This window comes from Gracilinanus agilis, chromosome 3 (genome assembly GCF_016433145.1).
Source record: "Gracilinanus agilis isolate LMUSP501 chromosome 3, AgileGrace, whole genome shotgun sequence".
NCBI classification, from domain to species: Eukaryota; Metazoa; Chordata; class Mammalia; order Didelphimorphia; family Didelphidae; genus Gracilinanus; species Gracilinanus agilis.
Window position 1 is genome coordinate 170,694,464 of NC_058132.1, and position 13,679 is coordinate 170,708,142.

The window sequence follows — 13,679 nt, forward strand, 5'->3', positions numbered from 1 at the left end:
CTTTAGTATCTTATTATATAATATATTTGTACAGTAAAGCAGACAAATCAAAAATAAAAGACCTTCCATGACAAAGAACTTTCCCTGGTTTTTTGTTGTTGTTCTTCAATTGCTTCTGACTCTCCATGACTAATATAAATTTGGGAAAGTAAAAGCCAAGGGATCAGTGATCATCATCAGAAACCTTTTTGTTGTTGTTGTTATTTGGTCTTTTTGTGACCCCATTTGGGGTTTTCTTGGCAAAGATACTGGAGGAGTTTGCCATTTCTATTTCTTTCTACAGTTCATTTTACAGAAGAGGAAACTGAAGCAAATGGGGCAAGTGACTTTCTTTTTTTTTTTTTTTAAACCCCCATACTTCAGTGTATTGTCTCATAGGTGGAAGATTGGTAAGGGTGGGCAATGGGGGTCAAGTGACTTGCCCAGGGTCACACAGCTGGGAAGTGGCTGAGGCCGGGTTTGAACCTAGGACCTCCTGTCTCTAGGCCTGACTCTCACTCCACTGAGCTACCCAGCTGCCCCCGCAAGTGACTTTCCTAGGGTCACTTAGCTAATAAAATTCTGAGACCAGATTTGAACTTCTAAAAATGAGTCTTCCCAATTCCAAGGCCAGTGCTTTATCCATTTCACTACCTAACTGCCCTGCATTCCTCATGTCATTTTTCAGAATATGTTAAGGACCTAGGGAAGGTTTCTGACTTGGTGGCACAATCAATAGAGTGCTGAGTTTGGAGTCAGGAAGACATATCTTCGTTTTTTTTTTAAAAAAGATATTTTACTTTCCAAATTACATGTAATAACAATTTTCCACATACATTTTCAGAAGTTATACAATCCAAATTGTCTCCCTCCCTCCCCCACCCAGAGATAGTAAACAATTTGATCTGAGTTAGATATGTATCCATATTTTTCATTGTAAGACCCATCTTCATGAGTTCAAATCTGGCTTCAGACCCTAACTAGCTCCGTGACCTTAGGCAAGTCACTTAACCCTGTTTGCCTTATCTGTAAAATGAGCTGGAAAAGAAAATGGCACACAACTCCAGAATCTTTGCCAAGAAAACTCTAAATGGGGTAACAAAAAGATCCAATAACAAAAACAAAAGGTTTCTGATCATGATCATGAATCCCTTACTTTCACATCTCTTTTGCAGTAAAATCTGTTAGCAGTCCATTGATCCTTATGATACAACTTTTCTTATGCTTACAGTAAAACTTGAAATAAGAGAAATGCAAAAATATAAAAACTCATAGGTGATCTTCCTAATACTTCTGATTTTAAATAGCAAACTGTGGCCCTTATGAAAACCTCAATGGAAACTGTTGCTGAATAAACTCAATTGTCAACCCTAAAACCATTCCAAGTTCCAACAATTCTATATGGCCCAGCAAGGAAAGTTGTGCCTACAAAGGACAATAGAAAGTTGTGACAAAAATTTTTTGATTAATCAATTAAACTAGTTAATCTATATACTAGAACTCAAAATAGAATTTTTTCCCCAAAATTATCTGATCACCAGTGTGGGATTCACTGGAAAAAGAGAGTTAAAAATTCTGCAATTCAAGCCCTCAGAATTGTGGGTTATGACCACTTATAAAAATCTTTATGGAGCAGAGCTCTTGAATTGAGTTGTGGGAGCTTGGCCAAAAAGCATTTAGCCCGAGCCTACACATGGTGGGTTAGGATAATCACTTTGAGTCAAGATCAGATCTGACAACAAGGAAGTTGTCTATTAAGGGAAATCACTTGAAGATTTTAGCTTGAAGTGCTGTTAAAAGCCATCATAAACCATGGAGCAAATATTGCTGTTTATTAACATTTTTTATTATCTCAGGTTTAAATGGATAGTTTAGTTGGCAATTTATTGATCTGTTCTCAGGCCCCCTGCTTGATTCTAAAGAGTTAGCTTTATAAAATTATGGGAATCCAACCACGCCATAAAGAGGGGGGACTAAATTGATCTTTCAGTTGCTTTGCAACAAAATAAACAAATACTATTAAAAGAGGATAGTGTAGGGGGCAGCTGGGTGGCTCAGTGGGTTGAGAGTCAGGCCTAGAGATGGGAGGTCCTAGGTTCAAATTCGGCCTCAGACACTTCCCAGCTGTGTGACCCTGGGCAAGTCACTTGACCCCCATTGCCCACCCTTACCACTCTTCCACCAAGGAGCCAATACACAGAAGTTAAGGGTTTAAAAAAAAAAAAAAAGGATAGTGTCATGCAAAACACCAAAGAAGAACAGAAGCATCTTTGGTGAGAATATAAAATTAGATAGTTTTAGAGAAGTAGAGAGTAGAGGGAGAAAAAAAAAAGAAAAGGGAGAAAGGGGAGAAGATTCACATTTTCAGATTTGTAGCTCCATAATATGGGTGACATTTTGTTTTCCTACCTTTCCTATTTGCTTTCTCTTTGGGCTTTCCTTTTCTTTAGTGACCACATTACTTCTCCTCCCAGCCTTCTCTGAGCTTCAAAGTTTCTCCTGTGTAATCATCTGTATGCATGTTATATCCCGGGGCTGTTCCCACCCCAGAGAATCATAGGGCCATAGATTTAGAGCTGAGAGAGACTTTGGAGATTATCTACTCCAACATGCTTCTTTCACAGATGAGGAAACTGAGAACCAGAGAAGTTCCCTTTTTTTTTTTTTTTTTGCCGACAATCACACATATTATTAGACTTCAGATCTGGCACTCTTTCCATCTGCTGTACCACATTTCTTCATGAGATAAGTTCCTTGAAGTCAGCAATTGTTTCATCTTTATCTATGCTATTACAATCTTCTACATATTAAAGACTTGATAAATATTTGATGAGCTCATAGCTCTAATGCTAAGAGGTGTTTTAGAAGCATCTTGTCCAATTCTTTCATTTTACAGATGAGGAAACCGAAGCCCAGGGAACAAAAATAAATTGTCCAAGGTCGCACAGATCAGTGGTGGCCGAAGTGGGTCTTGAGTCTCTGTCCTTTGACTTCATGGCTGGAGCTTTCCGTGGCACCATGCTGCCTTACTTCCTAGCACCCTAGCATCTTTCAGCTGTATACAGTATACTTTTCAGTGTCTAGCATAATTTGTCTTCACTGTGGTCTCTTGCTTTTCTAAGGCTCATGGTGCAGGAGGCTGAGACCTGAGCAGAGACGATATCTAATAGATATCACAGCCACAGCAAGGACTGGGCTGGCCATTTGGGAAATGCTCTTTTGGCCCTCCATGAAGGTATAGTGTCATTACTAGTTAGCTGCCCCCTTTCCCCTGCTCCTACCCTGGCTCAGCCTACATGGTGAGCATGCTCTATCTGCTAGGTCCACTTAATTTTAGGGCCTCCTAAAGGCCCAGTGGTTAGGGCTTTAGCACAGCTGGCTGGGTAATTATCAGACCCAATCATTACAGTCCTAGAAAGGGAAACCATGAAAGGGAATTTGGAAAGCCAGTTTCTATGCAGACATGAAGGATAATAGAACTCTCTGAACAAGTATCTCCTCTTTTCATTTCCCTCTGTGCTTTAGTCGACAAGGTTTCCACTGAAGGACCCTTTGAGGTTTTTGTCATCCTCCTTGCACATTCTCAGCTGGGTTTTGGCTCAAGATCAGTGGCTTCTGGCAATGGGGTAAGAAACCCATTTGCAGGAGGAATCCTCTAGGGGAGAATGGGGGAGGATGATAGACATTCCTCACTGCCTGCCGACTATCCCCAGCACTGTTCAGAGCAAATTTAGCATCATTTATCTTGATGTACCCAGGGAGGTACCTTGGCAAAAAAAAAAAAAAGATACAAGAAATAAATGGGAAATCTCCCTGTATAGATGGGGCCACTGCTGTCCCAGCTGCCTAGCATTTCCCAAATATCATCAACATCTAAAAACTATGTTCTCCTCAAAGATCCAGAGGTCAGGCTCTGTCTTCATGGAGCTCCTAGATAAACCATTTTGTCTGAACTGACTCATGACTTCAAATAACATAGAGTCACCAAATTAGAGCTAAAAGGAAACTTAGCCTTCTAGCTCAACCACTTCATTTTGTGGATGAAGAAACTGAGGCCCATAAAGGTGAAGGTCATGCCAAGGAGTAGGTGGCAGCTACTAAAAGTGGGGAGAAGGCCTGAAGGGCAACCGCTCATCTCTTCCCTTCATTTTTATCTGGGGTGGGGAGAGGTTAATGGGGTATAGTGAAGGAGTTTTCCACTAAGGCTGGAAAGGACCATCCTCTAACCCTCCTTCCTCTCAGTGATATGTCTGGAAAGGAAGTTTTCTCCTTCATACTGTCAAACCAGTTGAAGAATAATGGACGTTCCTGCTAAGCTTTTGAGCCCCAGGAGAGTGGAGAGGTGAGTTGAGGTGATCTGCAGATAGAAGTGGTTGGGGAAACAGAGAACAGTGCCCCAATGCACACCAAACTGGGGACCTAAAGAGAGATGGACAACCAGCAGCCAGGCTAGGAGGGAGATCTTACAGATCAGATGTGCAGAAGTGAGCAGGGGGAAGCAGGCAAACTTAGATGTAGATAGATAGAATTCTTCAGTGCCAAAACCATCTAGAAGTGTCCTTCAGCCACAGAGACAGAACCCAAGCCTATTGTTTTGGAGCTATGGATTTAGAGGGCTTTGTGGTTAAATACTAAACTATATTGGGAGAATAGAAAAAAGGGAAATGGAAGGGCACTACTTTTGTTCAGGAATGTGGCTGACATTGTGTTTATTACTTTAATGTTCATTTCTGTCCCAATAAAAGGTTTATAGTTTTAATGTTGTTACTTTTTTTTTTTTGCCATAGTCCAGTCATTCAGTTGTGTCTGACTCTTCATGATCCCATGACTGCCAAGTCCTTCTGTCTTCCACTATCTTCTAAAGTCTGACCAAGCTCATGTTTGTTGCTTCCATAACATTATCTATCCATCTCATCCTCTGTCATCCCCTTCTCCTTTTGCCTTCAGTCTTTCCTAACATCGAGGTCTTTTCCAAAGAATGTTCTTCTTTGCAGAGGTCTATTAGTATGCTGAGCAGCTGAAAACTTGGGCTGGATTTGACTTCAGTAGTTCCTAGTTTTTATACTAAGTGGGGGCAAAAAAAAAAAAAAAAAAAAAAAAAAAAAAAGCCTAGCTAGGTAAATTTCCATTAAAAAGGTTGACATTCCAGCCTGAGTCCACAGGAATCCACTGAGGGGGTTCTTCAGGCTTTTAATCCTGGGAGTAACTTGAACAATTTGCTTTGACTGATAGCCTCCTCCCCCACCTGAATTGACTAGTTGTTTAATGGAACTGAATGATCAATTAAGTAAAATTGCTTATGTGTGTGTAAGCATTGTGTGAGTCAGAAGCAATGTTACAGAGAAAGGAAGCATTTAATAGGCATACTCAAGGGAAAAGAGCCAATGGGAAAATGGTTATCTGCTTGGAAGCCTAATTCAGCTCAGCACTCAAGCCCCCTGGCCCCCATATTCCTACTCTTCCTGAATGTCATTTCTTGAAGTGGAAGTAATAAAAATAATATAATATTTTCTCATTTTGTCCTCACATCAGCCTTGGAAGGCAGGTGCTTTCTTATTTTCATTTTACAGATGAGGAAATAATTGAAACAGATGAGGTTAAATGACTTACTCAGGGTCACACAATTAATAAGTCTCTGAGGCTGTATTTGAACTCAGGGTTTCCTAACTCTCAATACTTAGCTACCATAGGAGAACCAAACCTGTCTCCCAAACTTGAACACACCTAGCCTGTGCCATGCTCAGAATCATGAAAGGATAGAATCATTGAATCATAGAGTATCAGAGTTAGAGAAGAGACCATCCAGGCCAAACCCTTCATCTGGTAAAGAAAGAACAATTGATTCAGCAAGTGGAATAAGCCTTCTCTATGGGGAGGCAAAAGAGAAAGGGTAAGGGCTAGAATGAAAAAGAAAATAAGATGACTGCTTAAGAAGTAGTGGGAGTGAGGAAGGGAAGGAACTCAATGAAGATAAAAAATGAGCTGTAAGACTACCATTTCCTTATCATCCCATCCTTCTATCCTACAAATCCTAATTATTTTCAAATTTCTCACAATAGACCACAGATCTGAATTGATTCATTTAGAATTTAAACCCCTTCTTCTATCCTTCTAAGTATCCTGCATAGTTGAGCTTTTAAAAATCTTTTATAAAGAGTTTATCATGAATTCCTGAACAAAAATTATGAAGGAAGGGGGCCTAGCTGCACCACATCTCAAAATATACTATAAAGCAGTAGTCATCAAAACAATCCTGTACTGGCTAAGAAATAGAGTAGTGGATCAATGGATCAGGTTAGGAAATCAACACACAGTCATTAATGACCATAGTAATGTAGTGTTCAATAAACCCAAAGTTCTAAGCTGTTGGTAAAAGAAATCATTAGGTGACAAAAATTGCTGGGAATATTAGAAAACAATACAGCAAAAACTAGGCAAAGACCAATATTTCACAATGTTCACCAAGACAAAATCAAAATGGATGCTTGATCTAGAAATAAGGGGGAATACCACAAACAAATTAAGGGAATATGGAAAAGTTTACCTGTTAGACTTAATGTTTAAGGGAAGAATTTATGACCAAATAGGACATAGAGAACATTACAAAAAATGAAATGTATAATTTTGATTATATTAAATTAAAAAGTTTCTGAACAAATAAAACCAATGCAACCAATATTAGAAGGAAATCAATAAATTGGGAATCCCCCCCCAAAAAAATTTTATAGTATGTCTCTGGCAAAGGTCTCATTTCTCAAATATATAGAAAATAGAGCCAAATTTATAGAATACTAAGTATTGCCCAATTGATAAATGGTCAAATGATATGAACAGGCAGTTCTCAGATGAAGAAATTAAAGTTATCTATAGTCATATGAGGAAATGCTCCAAATCAGTATTAATTAGAGAAAAGCAAATTAAAACAATTCTGAGATACCATCTCATACCTATCATATTTGCTAATATGACCAAAAAAAAATGATGAATGTTGGAGGGGATATGGGAAAATTGGAAACTGAAGGGGTATCCATCAGTTGGGAGATGGCTAAACAAGTGGTGGTATAGGGTTGTGATGGAGAACTATTGTGCCATAAGAAATGGTGAACATAATGAGTTCAGAAAAACCTGGAAAATTCCTCAGTTGACAAATGGTCAGGGGACATGACTAGGCAGTTTTCACATGAAGAAATCAAAACTATCAATAAGCATATGAAAAAGTGTTCTAAATCCCTCCTGATTAAAGAAATGCAAATAAAAACAATGCTGAGGTACCATCTCACACCTAGCAGACTGGCCAATATGGCAGCAAAGGATAGTGATAAATATTGGAGGGGATGTGGCAAAATCGGGACACTAATACATTGCATGTGGAGTTGTAAATTGGTCCAACCATTCTGGAGGGCAATTTGGAATTATGTGCAAAGGGCTTTCAAAGAATACATGTCCTTCGATCCAGCCATACCATTGCTGGGTCTGTACCCCAAAAAGATAAGGAAAAATACTTGTACAAAAAATATTCATAGCTGTGCTCTTTGTGGTGGAAAAAAATTTGGAAAATGAGGGGGTGTCTATTGATTGGGGAATGGCTAAACAAATTGTGGTATCTGATGGTGATAGAATACTATTGTGCTAAAAGGAATGATGAACTGGAGGATTTCTATGTGAACTGGTAAGACCTCTGAGAATTGATGCAGAGTGAAAGGAGGAGAACCAGGAGAACATTATACATAGAGACTGTGACATTGTGGCACAATCAAATGTAATAGACTTTTTTACTAGCAGCAATGCAGTGATCCAGGACAATCCAGAGAAATTTATGAGTAAAAATGCTATCCACAACCGTGGAAACAGAAATGCAAAAGAAAAACATGTGACCAACCACGTGGTTCGATGGGGATATGATTAGGGTTTTGATATTAAAAGATCACTCTACTGAAAATATGAATAACATGGAAACAGGTTTTGAACAATGATACTAATATAACCCAGTGGAATTGCTTGTCAACTCCAAGAGGCAGGAGGGAAGAGGGTGGGGGAAAATCATGAATCATGCAACCATGGAAAAATATTCTAAAAAACAAAAGGAACTTATAGGAACTGATATAAAGTGAAGTGAACTAGGAATACAGTGTATATAGTAACAGAAATATTATATGATGATCAGCTGTGAAGGACTAAACTATAATTAGCAAAACAAGGTTCCAAGATAATGCAAGATCTCATGATAAAAAAAAAAAAATGCTGTCCACAGCCAAAAAAGGAACTATTAGAATCTAATTGCAGATCAAAGCATGCCATCTTTCATTTTATTTCCTTCATGAGTTTTTTTATTTTTTTTAAACCCTTACCTTCCATCTTGGAGTCAATAGCTCCAAGGCAGAAGAGTGGTAAGGGTAGGCAATGGGGGTCAAGTGACTTGCCCAGGGTCACACAGCTGGGAAGTGTCTGAGGCCGGATTTGAACCTAGGACCTCCTGTCTCTAGGCCTGGCTCTCAATCCACTGAGCTACCCAGCTGCCCCCTCCTTCATGAGTTTTTGTATGTATGTTTTGCATTTTTGTGTATGTACATACACATCTCCATATATCTCATGTTGTTTCTATATATGTGATATGGGTCTTTAGAAACAACATGAGGAATATGGAGATGTGTATTGCATGAAAGCACTGATATAACCTATATCTATTTGCCACCTTGGGGAAAGGAGTAGGAAGGGAAAGGATCTGAATTACAAAATGTCGGAAAATATTTGTCAAAAATTGTTTCTACATATGATGGGAAAAAATAAAATTCAATAAAAAAGAGTTTATCTTGAGGATCTCCCCCAAAAGAGAACTGAATTTTGTGGCAAGGAGCAAGTGGAGATTTAGAAATGCTATCAGGTGTAGGGGAACATCATGGAAAGGAGAGAGAGAGAGAGAGAGAACAGAGAAATTAAAAGAAGAAAACTGAAGCCAAACACATCAGTTATTTCTTTGAGCTTGGGCACTGAAGAAAGAACATGCCCTTGGACCAATCATTTCATTCATTCATCTTTTAATTCAATCAGAATTTTAAAATATTTACAACTATGGCAGGTATCTCTCCAGGTCTCTGTTTCTTAGATTGTTAAATAAAGTGATTGAACTTAAATGATTTCTAAGGTCTCTTCCAGCTTTAGCAATCCGTTGAATCTATGAATTACTGGACTTGAAATCAAAAGACCTGCTTTTGAGTCTCAGGTCCATCAAATTACTGAAGCTCTATAAGCCTCAGTTTGCTTACCTGTAATTTTTTAAAAGATAAAAATATTTATATACTCCTCTCCTTGAAGGACTTCTATGAAAAACAAATAGGACTGTGTTTATAAGAGTGTGTTATAATGGTACACACATTTTTCCCCAATAAGTAATCTATTGATATTAGGAAACTGGTTCAATTTGTTCCGAGTTACATTTATTTATGTAGCCCAGACCAGTCAGAGTTTGGGTCTTCTCCCTCCTCCCCAAGTTAACTCTGTCTAGCCCATAGTAGGCACTTAATAAGTACTTATTAACCAACAGACTGGAAAATTACAGGCAAATTCCCAGTGAGTTGGGAGAACACAGTACCCTCTAAATCTGGCTTAAATTGAAGAACACTTAGGACAATCATTCACTTGTTAGGAAGAGATAGAATTGGAACAGTAGTTAGTCAGATTTGGTCACTCTAAATTCAAATAGGACCAAAGTTGAAAACATAAATATAACCCAGGTTGTCCCTCATTTGGAGCATAGCAATGTTATTGAATGGATTGAAGGGAGGTAGAGTAGACACCTCTAGTCTCTGCTTTCTTAACCTTCTCCAAAGGAGACTTTAATTCCTATCATTAAAGGAAGCAAGAGGGTGGGTTCAGAAACTTAGCCACTCTTGTCTTACAAAAGAGAGGGTAACAGACTGGAATTATATCTATTCATCCCTTTAAATATTATCAGTCTAGGGGTTGTGATCTTCAATTTTAACCTAACTTTTTTATTTTTTACATTTAATTATTTCATTTTTTCTTAATTACTTTTAAAACAAATTTGTTCATACTCTTTAAAAAAAAATGAGTTCCAAATTCTCTCCCTCCCTTCTTTCCTTCCTCCTTCCTTGAGATGGCAAGCAACTTTATATAAATTATACATTCTTGTAAAATGCTATCTAAACTTTTTCTTTTATCATGATGTTCTGGTAAACCAATAATTCTTAAGTTGTCTCTTCTAGCTCTGTTCTCCAGATCTTTGGTTGAATCAATGAGGTGTTTCATATTCTCCTCAAATTTTTCATTTTTTAAAAATTTTGTTTAATATATTCTTACTGCCTTGTGAAGTCATTTTCTTCTAGTTGTTGAGTTCTGTTTTTTAAAGAATGAATTTCATCCCTTGCTTTTTGGTCATCCTTCTCTTTCTGGTCTGATTTTCTTTGTAGATCATCTTTTGCCTTCTTTGCTTCATTTTCAAGCTGGCCAATTCTGGCTTTTAAGACTTTATTTTCTTGTTTTAGCTCATGTATTTCCTTTTTCAAATTGTCTTCAGCCTCTCTTGATTGTTTTTTGAGTTCCTGAAGTTCTTGACTTAATTGAGTTTTAAATTCTTGTGTTAATTGAATTTTGAGATCTTCCAAAGCCTGTGTCCAGTTCGCTGGAACTACTTCCTCTTCTTCTATTTCTGTTTCATTTGCTCCCTTTTCACTTCCTTGAAAGAAGCTGTCAATTGTAATTTCTTTTCTCTTTTTCTGTTGCTTACTCATGTTTTTTCCCTTCCTTGTTTTGCTAGTTTGAGCAGATGTATTTAATGATCTTTGATGAAAGATCTTCCTCCCAGGGGCAAAAGTTATGTTCTCTGCCTTAGGAAGGCTTTTGTCTGTCCAATTGTTGGGATTAATCCTGGAGGGGAGGGAAAAACAAACAAACAAACAAACAAAAAAAAAGGTGGGGTGACAAGAAGGAACTTTTTTTTTCTCTGAACTGAGCTCTCCAGCAGTGGGGTCCCCTTGTGCTATCCGCTGTGTTTGATCGGGTTTTCTTTCCTCTTGAAGCCCTGAATTCTCTGTCTTGGTATGAGGAAGCCAAGCTGTCTGCGCTCTGGGGTTTGGCTCTCTCTAAGCCACCATCTTCTGGGCGTTTTTGTTGTGTTTCTCTGGTTTTCTCCTCCAGTCACCTCTCCAGTGCCTGTGTTTGACTCCTTGAGTCCTATGCCAGCAAGGCCCTCTCTCCTGACTAGTGCACCCACCAGCCCTGAGATTTCCCGGCTACTGGAGACTCTGCACATCACGTGGGGGAGGTGTCCTGGGATCCTGGGATTCCCCTTCTATGCCCTCAGTCCCGATAGTTCAAGTATTGAAGCCTTTTTCTTGGCATACCTCTTTAGTTGTGCTGTAGTAGGGTTCCCCCTGCTCTGTCCCGTTATTAGATTTGGTTCTCTTTCTTCTTGAAGTACATTGTTTTCTACCTCGGTGTGTAAGGGTGCGGAGGTTTTAAGATTCCCTTCGTCTACGCTGCCATCTTACCGGAACTGCCTAGACAATATAAAATACTTAGGAATCTATCTACCAAAACAAATAGAGGAATTATACGAACATAACTACAAAACACTTTCCAAAAAAAGTAAAACTAGATCTAAACAATTGGAAAAACATTGAGTGCTCATGGGTAGGATGAGCTAACATAATAAAAATGACCATTCTACCCAAATTAATTTACTTATTTAGTGCCATACCTATCAAATTACCAAAAACCTTTTTTACTACATTATAAAAACTATAACAAAGTTTATTTGGAAGAACAAAAGATCAAGAATATCAAGGGAAATAATGAAAAAAAACGTGAAGGAAGGTGGCTTAGCAGTACCAGATATTAAGCTATACTATAAAGCAGTGGTCATCAAAACAATATGGTACTGGCTAAGAGATAGAAAGGAGGATCAGTGGAATAGACTTGGGGTAAGTGATGTCAGCAAAACAGTATATGATAAACCCAAAGAGCCCAACTTTTGGGACAAAAATCCACTATTTGACAAAAACTGCTGGGAAAATTGGAAAACAATATGGGAGAGATTAGGTTTAGATCAACATCTCACACCATACACCAAGATAAATTCAGAATGGATGAAAGACTTAAATATAAAGAAGGAAACTGTAAGTAAATTAGGTGAACACAGAATAGTATACTTGTCAGATCTCTGGGAAAGGAAAGATTTTAAAACCAAACAAGAGTTATAGAAAATTACAAAATATAAAATAAATAATTTTGATTATATTAAATTAAAAAGTTTTTGTACAAAGAAAAACAATGCAAGCAAAATCAAAAGGGAAACAACAAACTGGGAAAAAATCTTTATAACAAAAAATTCTGACAGAGGTCTAATTACTCAAATATACAAGGAGCTAAATCAATTGTATAAAAAATCAAGCCATTCCCCAATTAATAAATGGGCAAGGGACAGGAATAGGCAATTTTCAGATAAAGAAATCAAAAGTATCAATAAGCACATGAGAAAGTGTTCTAAATCTCTAATAATTAAAGAAATGCAAATCAAAACAACTCTGAGGTACCACCTCACACCTAGCAGAATGGCTAAAATGATAGCAGGGGAGAGTAATGAATGTTGGAGGGTATGTGGCAAAATTGGGACATTAATGCACTGCTGGTGGACTTGTGAACTGATCCAACCATTCTGGATAGCAATTTGGAACTATGCCCAAAGAGCAATAAAAGAATGCCTGCCCTTTGATCCAGCCATACCATTGCTGGGATTGTACCCCAAAGAGATTATAGATAAACAGACTTGCACAAAAATATTTAAAGCTGGGGTGTTCCAGGTTAAGATGGCGGCAGAGTAAGAAGCAGCTCTTATCCTCTCCTGACCAAAACACACAAAACTCCTCAAGGGGACATAAAAACAAGTCCAGACGAACGGAGGAACCCCACAACAGGGCACAGCGTGGAAGGTACGTGGAATCGAGACATTTCCAAGCTAAAAAGGGCTCTCACTCACTCAATCGCGAGCTGAGCAACCGCCCCACCCCCACCCCCTCCACACTCACCTATAGCTCCGAACCCAGCTAAAAAGAAATAGAGCAAGTTTGGGGCACCCATCGAGTCATCAGCAGCTCCGGGACCTGTTCCTGAGAGCAGCAAGACTTAGGACCCCATTAAGCCAAAGAAAGCAGGCGAAATCTGAGCGCGGGCGCAGGACGCAGGGCGCACAGCGCAGGCTGAGCAGAACGCAGGCACTGCGGAGGCGTGGGTGGAGGCAGACACAACCAGGAACTAAAGCCTAAGTGGGGAACCAGTGCAGACGGGTATACGACTGTGGAAGCAGCGCCCTGAGACTTGTAAAGAAACCTCCAGCAGAGGACAGACACTGAGCGCGAGGATAAATCTGAGAAGCTGCTGGGGTAATGATGGCTACTCATCCTCAGGAAGTTCAGAAGAGAAAGAATAACAACAAGAAAAAGAAGTCTTTAACACTCGACAGCTTTTACACAGAGAAAATCCAGACAACCGAGCAAACAGAGGAGGAGAACAAACAAGCATCCGGACCCTCCTCAAATAAGGAAAACTCCTCACAAGCTATGGAAGAGTTCAAAACTGAGATTTTGAGGAAAATGGAAGAGATCTGGCAAGAAAATAACTGTTTAAAAGGTAGAATCATGCAATTGGAAAGTGAGGCTCAGAAACCAAATGAACTGATAAGCAAA